Below are 17142 nucleotides of genomic sequence, written 5' to 3' on the forward strand. Positions count from 1 at the left end.
CTCCCAACTTTGTTTCCAGCCTAGAGCTCCCCTCCTGGGCGTTCCCCAGACTCATCAAACCCATTATGCTCAAAACCAGACCTCTCACTTTTTGTTCAAAACAGCTCCTCCAGTACTCTCAGTTTCAAGGACTGGCAGCTCACTGAAGCAGAAGCTGAAGCCCCAATCTTTGATGTCTCCTTAATGTCTCCCTCACCCCTTTCCCAGTACCAGCTATCATCACATTCTATAGATTCTGACTCCTGAATAGCTGGCATCTACCCATATATCCTTCTCCACAGCACCTGTGTTGGTCCAAGCCATCAGTTTCTCTGTGGGTACTCTGACGACCATACTTAACTGACCTATTTGTCTCAGGCTCCCCAAGGCAGCCTCCTTTCTGTATCCAGAGTGATCCTTCCTAAAGCAGCCAGATGTTATCATTCCCATTTGAAACACTGCCCCTCTTACCGGCCCACAAGGCCCAGTCTAGTCTGATCCCTGACCCCTAAAAAAACTTTTTTAAAAAAGATTTTAGAGCAGCCCCGGTGGCTCAGCGGTTTAGTGCCACCTTCAGTCCAGGGTGTGATCCTGGAGACCCAGGATCGAGTTCCGCGTTAGGCTTCCTGCATGGAGCCTGTTTCTCTCTCTGCCTCTGTGTGTGTGTGTGTGTGTGTGTGTGTGTGTGTGTGTGTGTGTGTGTGTGTGTCTCATGAATAAATAAATAAACTCTTAAATAAAATAGTTTATTTATTTATGAGAGACACAGAGAGAGGCAGAGAGGTAGGCAGAGGGAGGGGAAGGCTCCATGCAGGGAGCCCAATGTGGGACTTGATCCCAGGATCCCGGAATCATGACATGAGCCCAGGGCAGACATTCAACTGCTGAGCCACCCAGGCATCCCTAAAAAAACTTTTCAGCTACATCTCCCATTGTTTCTCTAACCCATTGTGTTCCAGCCACACTGGATTTTTTTACACACCATTCCCTGAATGCAATGATATGCCAAGTCTGGCTCTTACTGGCTCTTGAAAGCTGAATTTTGCCAGCTAGTTGTTAAACACATTAAAATTATAATAAAAATAAAAATTAAATTATTAAATTATATAGACTTATCAAATAAATTATATTAAGAGCAAAGTTAATAAGTACTGGCAACTCATTACTTTCTAATTAGTTTACTAGATTTTACTATTGTTTGTGCTCTTAAGGTTATTTATGTCTATTTTATCTGTCTGGTGGAAATCCTATAGAATGTTGTGCTACTTCACATTTCTTCCAAATTTTTCATTGGTAGCATGAAATCAGCCATAGTGGAAATAGTTACAATACAAATCAACAAACACTATAGACCAATTGATTCATTGCTTTGTTGATCATCTAGACCAGGGTTCAACAAACTATAAGCCAAATTTTCCCCACTATCTGATTTTATAAATAAAGTTTTATTGGAACACAGGTACACTAATTCATTTATTATTTTGTGGCCGTTTTGCACAATAGCAGAGTTGTGTAGTGCCTATAGAGACTGTATGGCCCCCAAAGACTAAGATATTTACTCCTTTGTCCTTCAAGAAAAAAGTTTGTTCCTCATTGCAAAAATGAAAATATATCAGCCAATATTTACATCATAACTACACATGAAGAGATGGTGTTAAACATTTACCAGCATACCACTGCCTAAAGCTGCTGGGCTCATTCATACCTCCATTCTTTGCATATGATATTCCATTTGCCCACAGTGCCTTTTCTCTTTTGATCCACCGGGAGAGTTCCTACCCATTCTTTTTTTTTTTTTTTAAGATTTTATTTATTTATTCATGAAAGAGAGAGTGGCAGAGACATAGGCATAAGAAGAAGCAGGCGGGATCCCTGGGTGGCGCAGCGGTTTGGCGCCTGCCTTTGGCCCAGGGCGCGATTCTGGAGACCCGGGATCGAATCCCACATCGGGCTCCCGGTGCATGGAGCCTGCTTCTCCCTCTGCCTATGTCTCTGCCTCTCTCTCTCTCTCTCTGTGACTATCATAAATAAATAAAAAAATTAAAAAAAAAAAAAGAAGAAGAAGCAGGCTCCCCACTGGGAGCCTGTGCGAGACTCTATCAAAGGACCTCAGGATCACAACCTGAGCCAAAGGCAGACGCTCAACCACTGAGCCACCCAGGTACCTGTTCCTACCCATTCTGTAACACGTCCCTTTTCCCATGATCCTGTATCAGTTAGCAATGTGCTGTGTAACAAACCACCCCAAAATATAAAGGTTTTAGAAGACTTATTCTCATCAGGTTATTAGTCATCTAGGTGGTTCTGCTGATCTGGGCTGGGCTTGACTGATCTCAACTGTGTTCACTCACAGTCCATGGTCAGCTGGCATGATGCCTGGGATCTGGGTAGTCTAGCATGGCCTCAACCAAGATGGTTCAGTTGTGTTCTATATGGTCTCTCTTATCTTTAGTAGATGAGCCTGAGCATGTTCTCGTTGCCTAAGTGTGGGTTCAATAGAGCAAGGGAAAACAGCAAACTCTTGAAGCTTTCAAGAAACACTCCATCAATTCTGCCACATTTGATTGGCCAAAGTAAGTCACAAGACTTACTTTCCCTGCCCCATATTCAAGGGGTAGGGAACTACCTGCTACAGAATCCCATTTCAAGAGGCATTATGGATAGAAGGAGGATGTTATTTTTACATTCAATCTATCATACTACCTTCCCCTCTTTCCTCCAGCAAAGGAGCTGCTCCTGATGCTGGGTTCATACCAGCACTGCCAAGAAGTAAAATCAAACCAAACCTGTCATAAGTACTTTATAAGGAATCTACAGAGATGTTGATTTATTTACTTTTGTTCACAAAGGGACAGGAGACATGCACTGAACTCTAAGTTTCTTCTAACAAAGAAAATGGCAATTTGTGTATCTTTTAATGTTATTTTTTATAAGTCACTTTTATTTTATTTTTTTTAAGATTTTATTTATTTATGAGAGACACAGAAAGAGAGAGAGAGAGAGAGAGGCAGAGACACAGGCTCCATGCAGGGAGCCCGACATGGGACTCGATCCCTGGTCTCCAGGGTCAGGCCCTGGGCTGAAGGCTGCATTAAACCACTGAGCAACCGGGGCTGCCCTGTAAGTTACTTTTTTTTTTTTTTAAGATTTTATTTATTCATCCATGAGAGACACAGAGAGAGAGAGAGGAGACAGAGACACAGGCAGAGGGAGAAGCAGGCTCCACGCGGGAGCCCGATGTGGGACTCAATCCCGGGACTCCAGGATCACGCCCCAGGCCGAAGGCAGGAGCCAAACCACTGAACCACTAGGGATCCCCTGTAAGTTACTTTTAAAAGTGATGCTTTTAAAGTATCAACCTGGATTTGATCAGAGAAACAAAATTACCAGCAGTGGTTATATATGCCAAATGTGTTTTAGGAATAAGACCCTACATGATTGTGAGAGCTGATTGTGTAAGACTGTTGTCTTTTTATCTTGTGCTGGAGCCTGCCTGGACAGCAGGCAGGGAGTTGAGATGACTGCGAGGTGGGGGAAGTAAGAGCAAACTGGCATTTGTGAGGGTGACCTAGACCCTACAGGATGGACCAGAGCCCACATCAGTCACTCTCCACATGTAAGGCTGCCACTTTGATGATGCAGGTGACTTAAGGGGGAAGCTGGCGTTCTGTCAGGAAGCCAAACATGCACCAGAACAGCTGTGACAGGAGTTGAAGGAGGATCTGGCATAAGCTGGAGGATCCGGAGACCCAGCTGCTGCCCCGTGCCAACAAGGTGAGTCCCCAGATAAGGGTCATTGTGAAGGAGTTACAACTATGCCTGGTGCCCCCAGACCAACTTTCCTAGTGGAAAAGGGAAGATTTTTTTCCTACTCAAGTTGTATGTTTTCCATATGACTCTTCTTTAACTTCTACTTTCCAAATCTTGCACAAAATGTCACTTGTGGCCAACACTAAGTCAGGACTATGCAGGGGAGAGAAGTCTGAGAAATAGAGCTCCAGCTTCACTAAAATCACATTGTACCAAGTCATTGTAGTTTCAGATGTTAATTTGAATATTATTATCCATGGAAACCAATTAGCACTGGAGGCCTTTAGAGATTAAAGGCCACATTCCTAAGGCCCTCCGATTTGTGCTGTAGTTATTTCTCCCATTCCAGAATTTATTGTGATATGAACGCTCAGTAGTTGGCAGACTCTCCTAGTGGTTTGCTGCTCTAGAGTGGGCTATTGTGGTTAAAAGGGTGGGGGAGGAGCAAGCGGAAACTCCTGGAATTGTCTTCCCAGCCCTGACAAATTATAAACCAAAAGTGATACCAAAACTCTGGAGAGGGGCACCTGGGTGGCTCAGTAGTTGAGCGTCTGCCTTCAGCTCAGGTCATGATCCGGGGTCCTACAATCGAATTCCACATCGGGCTCCCCCGCAGGGAACCTGTTTCTCCCTCTGCCTATGTCTCTGCTTCTCTCTGTGTCTCTCACAAATAAATAAATTAAATTAAATTAAAAAAAAAAAAACAAAAAAACTCCAGGGATGCCTGGGTGGCTCAGTGGTTGAGTGTCTGCCTTTGGTTCAGGTCATGATCCCAGGGTCCAGGGATCAAGTCCCACATCCTCTCAGGGAACCTGCTTCTCCCTCTGCCTATGTCTCTGCCTCTCTCTCTCTGTGTCTCTCATGAATAAATAAATAAAATCTTTAAAAAAAATTCTGGATGGGATCCCTGGGTGGCGCAGCGGTTTGGCGCCTGCCTTGGCCCAGGGCGCGATCCTGGAGACCCGGGATTGAATCCCACGTCGGGCTCCCAGTGCATGGAGCCTGCTTTTCCCTCTGCCTATGTCTCTGCCTCTCTCTCTCTCTCTCTCTCTCTCTCTCTCTGTGACTATCATAAATAAATAAAAAATTTTTAAAAAATAAATAAATAAAAATTCTGGAGAAAGTGTAGAGATTAAAGCCACCATTAGGGATTTGAGAGAGGCATATCCTTTTAGAACTTCCCTATTTGACAGCAGGAAAGCAAAGTTAATGATGTGGCAATGCCAATCACAGTTACAATTCTAGATTTGATATCCTTATTGCAGAAAATCAATATAAATGCCAGCAACTGGTATATGGCTATTGAACTAGTAGTGAATGCTTTCTCTTACATTCCCACAAGTATGGGAAATTACCCTGTTTGAGTTTACATGGCAGGAATAACCGTATCTTGTTGTACCGGTATCAGTAACAGTATCTTACTGTCTTGATCCTGGCTTATTCCATTCTATGGCAAACTGCAAAGTCTAGAGGGACTTTGACAGACTTGACAATACAGAACACCATGCTGATACACTCAACTGATGCCATTATGCTAAATAGGTGCTGTGAATAGGAAAGAGCATGAACCTTGGTGCCTTAGACATGTGTACCAGAGATGAACCCTGTGGAAGTTCAAGGACCTGACACATCAGGAAAGTTTCTATGGGTCCAGAGGTCTGGGAAATGTTGGATATCTCTTCCAAAGTGAGAGACGAGTTGCTCCCCTTACATCATACACCATGGAGAAAGAGGAGCAATGTATGGTATGCCTTTTGGATTTTGGAACCCACATATATTTGGGCAAGCTGCTTTGACTTATTTGCTAGGTCACCTGAACATCTGACAATGTTACATTTTTTTTCACATTTAATGGGTCTCAAAATTCTGTGACAGATTTTTGGTCAAGTTGTTTCCATTAAAAAGTACTGATTTGGGGATCCCTGAGTGGCTCAGCAGTTCAGTGCCTGCCTTTGGACCAGGGCGTGGTCCTGGAGTCCCGGGATCGAGTCCCACATCAGGCTCCCTGCATGGAGTATGCTTCTCCCTCTGCCTGTGTCTCTGCCTCTCTCTCTCTCTCTGTCCCTCATGAATAAATAAATAAAACATTTAAAATAAATAAAAAGTACTGATTTTTAAAACTAATAACTTAAAACTGCCACACACACACAAAACAACAACAAAAAAAACAAATGGTCCACAAAACATTCTCCTTTCCTCCTGAAGGCTTCATGATGCATCGTTATCATTAACCAGTCTTTTACTATTAAATGGCCAATTGACACAAACAGTTCTGAGACCATTCTTCCACGACTGATTAAGACTGGGGTGGCAGGTATTGGGGATAATATTCATTTAGCCTTTTGAGCTTTCTGGGCAGACTTGGTGACTTTGCCAGCTCCAGCTGCCTTCTTGTCCACTGCTTTGATGACACCCACATAAACCGTTTGTCTCATGTCACGAACGGCAAAACTGCCCAGAGGAGGATAGTCAGAGAAGCTCTTAACACACATAGGCTTCCCAGGAGCCATATCAACAATGGCAGCATCCCCAGATTTCAAGAACTTGGGACCATCTTCCAGCTTTTTTCCAGAATGACAATCTCTTCTCCATCTCTTCTCCTTCAGCTCACTTGCAAGCAATGTGAGCTGTGTGACAATCCAACACAAGTGCCTAGCCAGCACTGATTTGGCTTGGATGGTTCAGGATAATCGCCTGAGCTGTGAAGCCAGCTGCTACTATTGGTGGGTCATTTTTGCTGTCACCAGCCAAATTGTCATGACAAACATCTTTGACAGATACATTCTTGACGTGGAAGCTCACATTGTCCCCAGGAAGAGCCTCACTCAAAGCTTCATGGTGCATTTCAACAGACTTTACTTCAGTTGTAACATTAACCAGAGCAAAGGTGACCACCATGCCAGGCTTAGGAACACCAGTTTCCTTTCGGCCCACTGGGACAGAACCAGTACCACCAATTTTGTGGACGTCCTGGAGAGGCAGATGTAAGGGCTTATCATTGGACGAGTTGGTGGCAGAATGCAATCTAGAGCTCCAAGCAGTGTGGTTCTGCTGGCATTCCCATCTTTAAGGGGGCCTTTCTGTCCCTTGAACCAAGGCATGTTAGCACTTGGCTCCAGCATGTTGTCACCATTCCAACCAGAAACTGGCACAAATGCTACTGTGTTGGGGTTGTAGCCAATTTTCTTAATGTAGATGCTGACTTTCTTAACAATTTCCTCATATCTCTCCTGGCTGTAGGATGGTTCAGTGGAATCTATTTTGTGAACACCAACAATTAGTTGTTTTACATCCGGTGTGTAAGCCAGAAGGACATGCTCATGGGTCTGCCCATTCTTGGAGATACCTGCTTCAAATTCACCAACACCAGCAGCACAATCAGGACAGCACAGTCAGCCTGAGATGTGCCTGGAATCATGTTTTTGATAAAGTGTCTGTGTCCTGGGGTATCAATGATGGTCACATAATACTTGCTGCTCTCGAATTTCCACAGGGAGCTATCAATGGTGGAACCACGTTCACGTTCACCTTTCAGTTTTATCCAAGACCCAGGCATACTTGAAGGAGCCCTTTCCCATCTCAGCAGGCTCCTTCTCAAATTTTTCAATAGTTCTTTTGTCGATCCCACCACATTTGTAGATCAGATGGCCAGTAGTGGTAGGCTTGCCTGAATCTACGTGTCCAATGATGACGATGTTGATGTCTTTTCCTTTCCCATTTTGATTTAGGTTTAGCAGTGGTTTTCATAACACCTGTGTTCTGACACCAAACCCATTGCAAAAAAAAAAAAAAATGACAATGTTACATTTGGACCTAAAAAAGGCTCTTCAAAAGTCCAGCCTGTGATGCAAGCTGCCGGACCTTATGGGCATTATGCCTAGTAGATCCAGGTGGCTGAGTTAGGTGTCAGCCAAAGATGCCACGTCAAGCCTCTGGTCAGCCCCAATAGGAGCATCACAGCTAAGACCCTTAGAATTTTGGTTATGCTATCCTCCTCTAATAACTATTCTATATTCTAAACAGCAGCTCTGGCCTGCTACTGGGACTAAGTAAAGATTGAATAACTAATTTATGAACCATCAAGTGATTATTGTGCTCAAATCTGACCCACAGAATCATGAAACTGGATTTTCAGTTGCATCCCGTTAGAAATTGAAGTGGTATATGGGGCGCCTGGGTGGCTCACTCAGTTAAGCGTCTGCCTTCGGCTCAGGTCATGATCTCTGGATCCTCAGGTCGAGCCCCATGTTGGGCTCCCTGCTTGGGTGGGGGTGTCTGCTTCTCCCTCTGCCCCATCCTCTGCTTGTGCATGCTCTCTCTCATAAATAAATAAATAAATAAATAAATAAATAAATAAATAAATAAAATCTTTAAAAATAAATTAAAGTGTGGGGGGGTCACCTGGGTGGCTCAGCAGTTGAGCATCTGTCTTTAGCTCAGGGCATAATCCTAGGGTCCGGGGATCAAGTCCTGCATCAGGCTCCCTACGAGGAGCCTGATTCTCCCTCTGCCTATGTCTGCTTCTCTGTGTCTTTCATGAATAAATAAATAAATCTTTTTAAAAAGTAGTATGCATGATACTGGCCCCAGAAGATCCAAAAGGCACAAATAAACCCATGCAGGTGGTTCAGACTCCTATGGTATCTGCTTCTACTGCTTCACTTCCTTTCTCTCCATTTACACTCAAAGGCTGCAAGGAGATAAGGAAAAAGTACAAACCTGCCTTGTGTAAGGCTCTGCATTGCAGGCCAGCCACAGCCAGAAGTGGACAGATGCTGCATGACAACACATTCACAGATGGCATTGAAAGACAGTGGTGAAGAAAAATCCTCCCAGTGGGCAGAACATTGGGCAATGCAGATGTTATCCACTTTGTGTGAAAGAAAAAAGAACCTGAGGTGCAGATTTATATGAACTCATGAGCAATATCTGATGGGCTGGCCGCTTGCAGAGACTTGGAAAGTGCAGAACTGGGAACTTGATCGCATGATGGTCTAGGCTATGGATGGCTTCTTAAAATGCTCACAGAATGAGAAGATATTTGTGTCTCATGTCAACTCCTATTAGAAGGCAATCAGTGGTGGAGTTTTCAACAATTAGATAAGATGACCCATCCTGTAGATTCAGTCAGCATCTTTCCCCAACCAAATTGATGCTTTCCCAACAGACCACGTACAGAATGTGAAGCCACCAAGAGATTTCTGTATTCTTTGTCCCAGTTTTTGCAGGTTTTAATTTTTTTTTTTTTACTGTGGTAAAATATACATAACAAAATTTACCATTTAAACCATTTTGAAGTGCACAATTTAGGGATATTGAGTGCACTCACAATGTTGTGTAACCATCACCACTATTCATCTGCAGAACTTTTTCATCTTCCTAAACTGAAACTCACCCCATTTAACAATTTCCCATTATCTGCTCCTCATAAACCCTGATAACCACTATTCAAACTTCTTTCTCCAAATTTGCCTATTCTGGGTGCCTCATTTAAATGGAAGTATATGATATCTGTTCTTTGGTGTCTGGCTTATTTCACTAGGCTCAATATATTCTGGGTTTATCTATGTAGCAGGTGTCCACACTTCCTTTCTCTTTAAGGCTGAGTACCATTCCATTATATGTACATACCACATTTTGTTTAGCTATGCAGCTGTCCATGCATATTTGTGTTGTTTCCACCTTTGGCTATTGTAAATAGTGCTGCTATGAACATGGGTGTACAGTTATCTGCTTTCAATTCTTTTAGTACATAGACAGAAGTAGAATTCTGGATTGTATCACAGTTTTTTAAACACTCTCAAATAAACCAGTCTTGGTTTAAAAAAGTGAACCATTTTGCAGCATAATGGTTTCTTCATCTCCAAGAGTTTTTGACTCTCTGTGAAGGAGGCAGTGTGTGTGACAACGTCAAGTTTTTGCTTGTTGGGTTTTGGTTGTTTTGTTTGTTTCTTTGTTCATTTTAACAAGAGCAGTGAAAACCCTTGTGAAACAAACCCTTGATGGGAATACCATCAGTTCAAATGCCCTGGCAGTTCTTCCAACAGATCTTTTGAGTCCAGGTGTGAAGAAAACACTAAATATAGCTTAGCTGTTTGTTTCTCTGTGTCAAAGCTGTTTGCAGCAGAGAAAGTTTTCTTGCTTATAACCCTCACTTACAAATCTTACACATGCTATATAGCATGGCATTTACAGGTGAAATACATGGACTCATCAGCCTGGACCAAGAGTCTGTTGTTTTTCAGTTTATTAACAAACAAACAGCTTTCAGCATCATGTGACGTCATCAGTACATCAACTTATTGCTCTTTCTAAGAGTCTCTTCACTTCTTTATTTGGCATCATACGCTACCATTTCATTCACTCTAATTTCACGTGCCAGCGTTATTAGGTTCTCTTGTCTACACAGTGAGTTCTGCTACCAAATAACTTGCTCTTTGAAACTTTCTACTGAACGTGACCTTTAAAATAAAAGTCTTAGGGGTGCCTGGGTGGCTCAGTGGTTGAGCGTCTTATCCCGGAATCCTGGGATTGAGTCTCGCATCTGGCTTCCCATGGAGAACCTGCTTTTCCCTCTGCCTATGTCTCTGCCTCTCTCTGTGTCTCTCATGAATAAATAAAAAAAAACTTTTTAAAAATAATATAAAATAAAAGCCTTAATCTGTTTGCTTTGAAATACCAATTGATAACAATTAGCGCATCTACGTGTCAAATTTGTAAAGTTCTTTTCAATATTGTAAAGTTCTTTTCAATATTGCTGAAGCCATCACTGCCTTTGTAAATTGTAATTCTTTACTACCAACTCTACCAGATTTTTCCATAGTCCTAAGCTTTTCCTCTTTCATTTCACACCTCATAATGAAAAATCACCACATTGGACCATTAGACACATTTGTAAAACATAAATGCTAATAAGACATACAATAAAAGGGCATAATAAATAACTAAACCAGAAACTTGCAAAAATATGAAATGAGGCTAAAATTCACTCCTACCCGGCATAATTCATGTTTTATAGTGTGTACATCAACAGCGAAGTGGCAGGGAGGCCACTGAGCCACAGTGTGTAAAAATTATTTATTTAGAAGGAAAATTTCCTCTGATTTTCTATCCTACCAGAAAGTTTGCTCCCATCAGACAGTCATCAGCGCATAAGGGGAGTTTGGGGGAAGTCATTCAGGAGGGCAAGGCTAATGTCATCTGTCTTCACACCATCCCATCCCAGCAACACAGTATGTACAAATGATCACCGGACTTCCTGAGCTCACCTTGAAAGCTCATGGATGAACACAGTTGCTAGACAGGGTTGAACGACCTCTAGTGGTATCTGAGGCTGCTTGGTTACTGACCATTGCTGAAAGCATTGGCATCACAGGACACATGAAGTTAAAAAAATATATAATGCTGCTTTTTTCTTTTTTAAATCACAATACAGAACCCCTCGTCTGGAAACATTTCGAGGCCAATTCTGTGGTCCTGTAGAAAACTCTGCCCTAGAGTGTTGATCCTATTTGCTTCTTGTATCCATACTCTGGTCCATAGGAAGGGGGAAAACGAGGGTTTATATGCCCAACACCTCAAATACAAGACTGGGAAGTTCTCACATTGTCTCTACTCTCTTTAGCCACACCTAAATGCAAATTTCATGGGGAAATGTAATCTCCAATTAGGAGGCCCTCTACCTAAGAAGAAGAGGAGAATGGAGTTGTGGTATAGTTAGCACTCCTTCTAGTCTTTTCTTGTCTACAGCTGGCAACAGACACTGAGCTCCTTGAGGACAGGGAACCTAGCAGCCAATGCCACTTGGTACTTGGCTGTGCCCAAGCACTCAGCAAGCAGCTGTAGTCAAAGGAATGACCTATGAGCTTCCAGAAGAGCTGCATTGGACAGGATGAATTCAGCGTACAAGAAACATTTTGCAGTGAGTTTCAGCAGGAAGACAAGACAGCATGGTGGTTAAAGGAAAAGACTTTGGAGTTAGTACTGACTTTAAGTTCTGGTTCATTGGGACACCCGAGTGGCTCAGCAGTTGATCCTGGAGTCCTGGGATCGAGTCCCACTTTGGGCTCCCTGCATGGATCCTGCTTTTCCCTCTGCTTGTGTCTCTACCTGTCTCTATCTCTCTTTCTTTCTCTGTGTCTCTCATGAATAAATAAATAAAATCTTTAAAAAAAAAAGTTCTGATTTATTGGGCTCACATATTCTCTGAGTCACAGCACCTTCCTCTGTTAAATGTAATAATATCCATCACGTGGGCTTATTATGAAGATTAAATTAAAAGTATATAAAGTAGGGCAGCCCCAGTGGCACAGCGGTTTAGCACCGCCTGCAGCCCAGGGCACGATCCTGGAGACCCTGGATCGAGTCCCATGTCGGGCTCCTTGCATGGAGCCTGTTTCTCCCCCTGCCTGTGTCTCTGCCTCTCCCTCTCTCTCTCTCTCTCTGTATCTCTATGAATAAATAAGTAAAATCTTTAAAATAAAATAAAGTAAATCCTCAGTAAATAATGTCTGATAGTTTTTTCTTAGTAATAATGTTAGGAGTGAGTTGTACAGTTAGGTAGTCAGGGCCAGAGTTCCCAACAAGAAAATATGGAGTCAGAACAGCTAAAATAAAACAGCACTGACATCCTGTTTTGCACCTTAGACAAGACCACACTAACATTCTACTTTGCAATCATTTTGCAAAATGTCCTAAAATAAGGCCATTAACCACAAAGCATTTGTCATGGGCAAGGGGCAGTTAGGACATAAGCCCCCAGATGTCAGCAAAAAAAGACCATCAGCACAGAGACATTAACCTAATAGGTAAAGAAGAGCACTGGGTGGCTGGGTTGGTTGAGTGTCTGCCTTTGGCTCAGGTCATGGTCCCGGGGTCCTGGAATCTAGTCCCACTTCGGGCTCCCTGCAGGGAGCCTGCTTCTCTCTCTGTGTCTCTGCCTCTCTCTGTGTGTCTCTCATGAATAAATAAAATCTTTTTAAAAAACCCAATATGTAGACAGATAAGTTACCAAAGCCCTGATTGGCATGACTCATCACATCCTGATTACTTAAGATAACCCCCTAAACTGAGAAACTCCAGGGGCGACCCTCTTGGGCCCTATTCCTCTCCAGGGGCTTTAGTATAAATCGCTCAACAAACTTTGCTTTGCTTTGCTACCACTCTTCGTCTGGTCCTGCCTCTTCATTCTTCAAAGCAGCGTGACCAGGAACCGAGGGCACGCAAAGCAGAGAAATCACAGCAATAACCCAATCCATCCATGTTAATGATGGAGAGAGTAATAATACCAATGAACATTTGCTCTGCTTTATATAACTGCACTTTTTGATCCTATGAGATAGATATCACTATCTCCATTTCACAGCAGCAGAAACTGAGGCATAAGAATATTAAGCAACTAGCCCATGGTGACATACCTACTTATGCTGAGCTAGGCAGTTTGAACGCCAGAGCCAACTGGTCCCCCTAGGTGGGATTGCTGTGGCCCCTTAAAGTTCTTTCCACTAACAAGGCTAAGGCAACTGCTGAGGCATATGGTGTTGCCCTGGGCTTCTTTGTCCAGTTTGCCAATCTGGGTCACCTTAGGCCATCCCCCCACACAACTTTTTTATTTGATTTTTTTTCATCATGATAAGTGTACTCTTGAATCCCCATTACCTATTTCACCCATCCCCTACCCACCTCCCCTCCTGCAACCATCAATTTGTTCTCGATAATTGGGAGTCTGTTTCTTGGCTTGTCTCTCTCTTTTTTCCTTTGCTCATTTGTTTTGTTTCTTAAATTCCACATATAAGTGAGATCATATAGTATTTGTCTTTCTCTGATGGACTTATTTCACTTAGCATTATACTCTCTAGCTCTATCCATGTTGTTGCAAATGGTAAGATTTCATTCTTTTTTATGAATGAATAATATCCCATTATTATATATACTATATCATATTCCATTATATTATCTGCATATTCTATATTCCATTATAATATCCACATATTCTGTATTCATTCATCTATCGAATGACACTTGGGCCGCTTCCATAGTTTGGCTATTGTAAATATTGTAAATAATGCTGCAATAAACAATGTGGCATATATTCCTCTGAATTAGTGTTTTTGTATTTGGGGGGCAAATATCCAGTTGTGCAATTACTGAGTCTTAGGATAGTTCTATTTTTTTTTAAAGACTTTATTTATTTATGAGAGACACACACAGAGAGAGAGAGGCAGAGACACAGGCAGAGGGAGAAGCAGGCTCCATGCTGGGAGCCCGTTGCGGGACTGGATCCCGGGTCTCCAGGATCAGGTCCTGGGCCGAAGGTGGCGCTAAACTGCTGAGCCACCCAGGCTGGGCTAGTTCTATTTTTAATTTTTTTATAAAGATTTTATTTATTTATTCATGAGACACACACACACACAGACACACACAGAGTTAGAGACACAGGCAGAGGGAGAAGCAGGCTCCATGCAGGGAGCCCAATGTGGGACTCGATCCTGGGACTCCAGGATCACGCCCTAGGCCGAAGGCAGGCGCTAAACTGCTGAGCCACCCAGAAATCCCCAGCCACCCAGGGATCCTCTATTTTTACTTTTTCGAGGAACCTCCATACTGTTTTTCACAGTGGCTGCAGTTTGCACCAGTTTGCATTCCCACTAACAGGGCAAGAGGGTTCTATTTTCTCCACATCCTCACCAATGCCTGTTATTTCTTGTTTTTGATTTTAGCCATTCTGACAAGTGTAAGATTTTGATTTGCATTTCCCTGACGATGGACGAGTGATGTTGAGCATCTTTTCTTGTGCCTATTGTCGATTTGTATGTCTTCTTTAGAGAAATGTCTGTTCGTGTCTTCTGCCCATTTTTTAATTGGATTATTTGTTTTTGGGGGGTGAGTTTTATCAGTTCTTTATATATTTTGGGTACTAACCCTTTATCAGATGTCATGTGCAAATCCTTCTTCTCTTCAGTGGGTTGCCTTTTAGCTTCGCTGTTTGCTTCCTTGACTATGCAGAATTTTTTTCTTCTGGTGTAGTCTCCAAAGTCTACTATTACTTTTATTTCCCTTGCTTTAGGAGACATATCTAGAAATATTTTGCTATGGTTGATGCCAGAGAAATTACTGTCTGTGCTCTCTTCAAGGATTTTATGGTTTCAGGTCTCACATTTAGGTCTTTAATTCATTTTGAGTTTATTTTTGTGTATAGTGAAAGAAAGCAGTGTGGTTTCGTTCTTTTGCATGTTGCTGTCCACTTTTCCTAACACAATTTATTGAAAAGACTATCTTTTTCCTGTTGTATATTCATTCCTCCTTGGTCAAAGATTAATTGACCATATAATTGTGGGTTTATTTCTGGTTTTTCTATTCTATTCCATTTATCTATGTATCCATTTTTATGCCAGTACTATAGTTTTAATAGTTTTAATTACTACCACTTTGTAATATAACTTGAAATGTGGAATGTGATACCTTCAGTTTTGTTTTTCTTTCTCAAGATTGCTTTGGCTATTTGGGGTCTTTTGTGGCTCTATACAAATTTTAGGGTCATTTGTTCTAGTTCTGTGAGAAATGCGCTTTATATTTTGATAGAGATTTCATTAAATCTGTAGATTGCTGTGGGTAATATAAACTTTTTAACAATATTTGTTCTTCCAATCCATGAGCATGGAATGTCTATTTCTTTGAATCATCTTGAATTTCTTTTATCAGCATTTTATAGTGTTCAGAGTACAGGTAATATAAACTTTTAAACAATATTTGTTCTTCCAATCCATGAGCATGGAATGTCTATTTCTTTGAATCATCTTGAATTTCTTTTATCAGCATTTTATAGTTTTCAGAGTACAGGTCTTTCATTTCTTTGGTTAAATTTATGCCTATATATTTTATTGTTTTCATCATGGTAGTAAATGCAATTGTTTCCCAGATTTTACTTTTTGTTGCTTCATTATTGTGTGTAAGAAGGCAACAGATTTCTGTACATGATTTGTATTCTGTGACTTTACTGAATTAATTTATCAGTTCTAGTGGCTTTTTTGCTGGAGTCTTTAGGGTTTTCTTTTTTTTTAATGTTTATTTATTTATGATAGTCACACACACAGAGAGAGAGAGAGAGAGAGAAAGAGGCAGAGACACAGGCAGAGGGAGAAGCAGGCTCCATGCACCAGGAGCCTGATGTGGGATTCGATCCTGGGTCTCCAGGATAGCGCCCTGGGCCAAAGGCAGGCACTAAACCGCTGCGCCACTCAGGGATCCCAGGGTTTTCTATATGTAGTACCATATCATCTGCAAATAGTGAAAGTTTTACTTCTTCCTTACCAACTTGGATGCCTTTTATTTCTTTTTGTTGTATGATTGCTGTGGCTAGGACTTCCAGCAATATATTGAGTAAAAGTGGTGAGAGTAGGCATCCTTGTTTTGTTCCAGACTTTAGGGGAAAAACTCTCAGTTTTTCACCAGAGTATGATGTTGGCTGTGGGTTTTTCACATAAGCCCTTAACTATGTTGAAGTTTATGTTTCCTCTACACCTACTTTGCAGAAGGTTTTTTTATTTTTTTTATCATGAATGGATGCTGTACTTTGTCAAATGCTTTTCCTGCATCGATTGAAATGATCATAGGGTTTTAAATCCTTTTTCCTATTGATGTGATATATCACATTGATTATTTTGCCAATATTGAATCACCCTTGTATCCTGGGAATAAATTCCATTTGATTGTTGTGTATGGCTTTTAAAATACATTGTTGGATTTGGTTTGCTAATATTGTGTTGAGGATATTTTCATCTATACTCACCAGAGATATTGAACTGTGGTTCTTTTTCTTTTTTTTTTTTCTTTTTTTTTATCTTTATCTGGCTTTGATATCAGGGTGATACCTCACAGAATGAATTTGGGAATTTTCCTTTCTCTTTTATTTTTTGGAATAATTTGAGAAGAATAGGTATTAACTCTTATTTAAATGTTTGGTAGAATTCACCTATGAAGCTGTCTGGCTGTGGACTTTTGTTTGTTGGGAGTTTTTTGATTACTGATTTAATTTCATTGCTGATAATCAGTCTGTTCCAATTTTCTATTTCTTCCTTTTTTAAAAAAAATATTTTATTTATTTATTCATGAGAGGCACAGAGAGAGAGGCAGAGACATAACCAGAGGGAGAAGCAGGCTCCCCACAGGGAGCCCAATGCAGAACTCGACCCTAGGACCAGGATCACACCCTGAGCCAAAGGCAGATGTTCAACCACTGAGTCACCCAGGTGTCCCTCCTTCTTTTCAATGAATCCAGCTAGAGGTTTATCAATTTTGTTGATCTCTTCGAAGAATCAGTTTCTGGTTTCATTGATCTGTTCTATTGTTTTTTGT

The 17142-nt window shown here is 41.6% G+C and overlaps 1 pseudogene; it reads right to left on the bottom strand.

Annotated features, from left to right (window-relative positions):
• Window positions 1-4700: 4700 nt before the first annotated feature.
• Window positions 4701-7523, bottom strand: LOC112659268 (elongation factor 1-alpha 1-like; annotated as a pseudogene).
• Between the last annotated feature and the right edge of the window lie 9619 nt (window positions 7524-17142).

This window comes from Canis lupus, chromosome 18 (genome assembly GCF_003254725.2).
Source record: "Canis lupus dingo isolate Sandy chromosome 18, ASM325472v2, whole genome shotgun sequence".
NCBI lineage: Eukaryota > Metazoa > Chordata > Mammalia > Carnivora > Canidae > Canis > Canis lupus.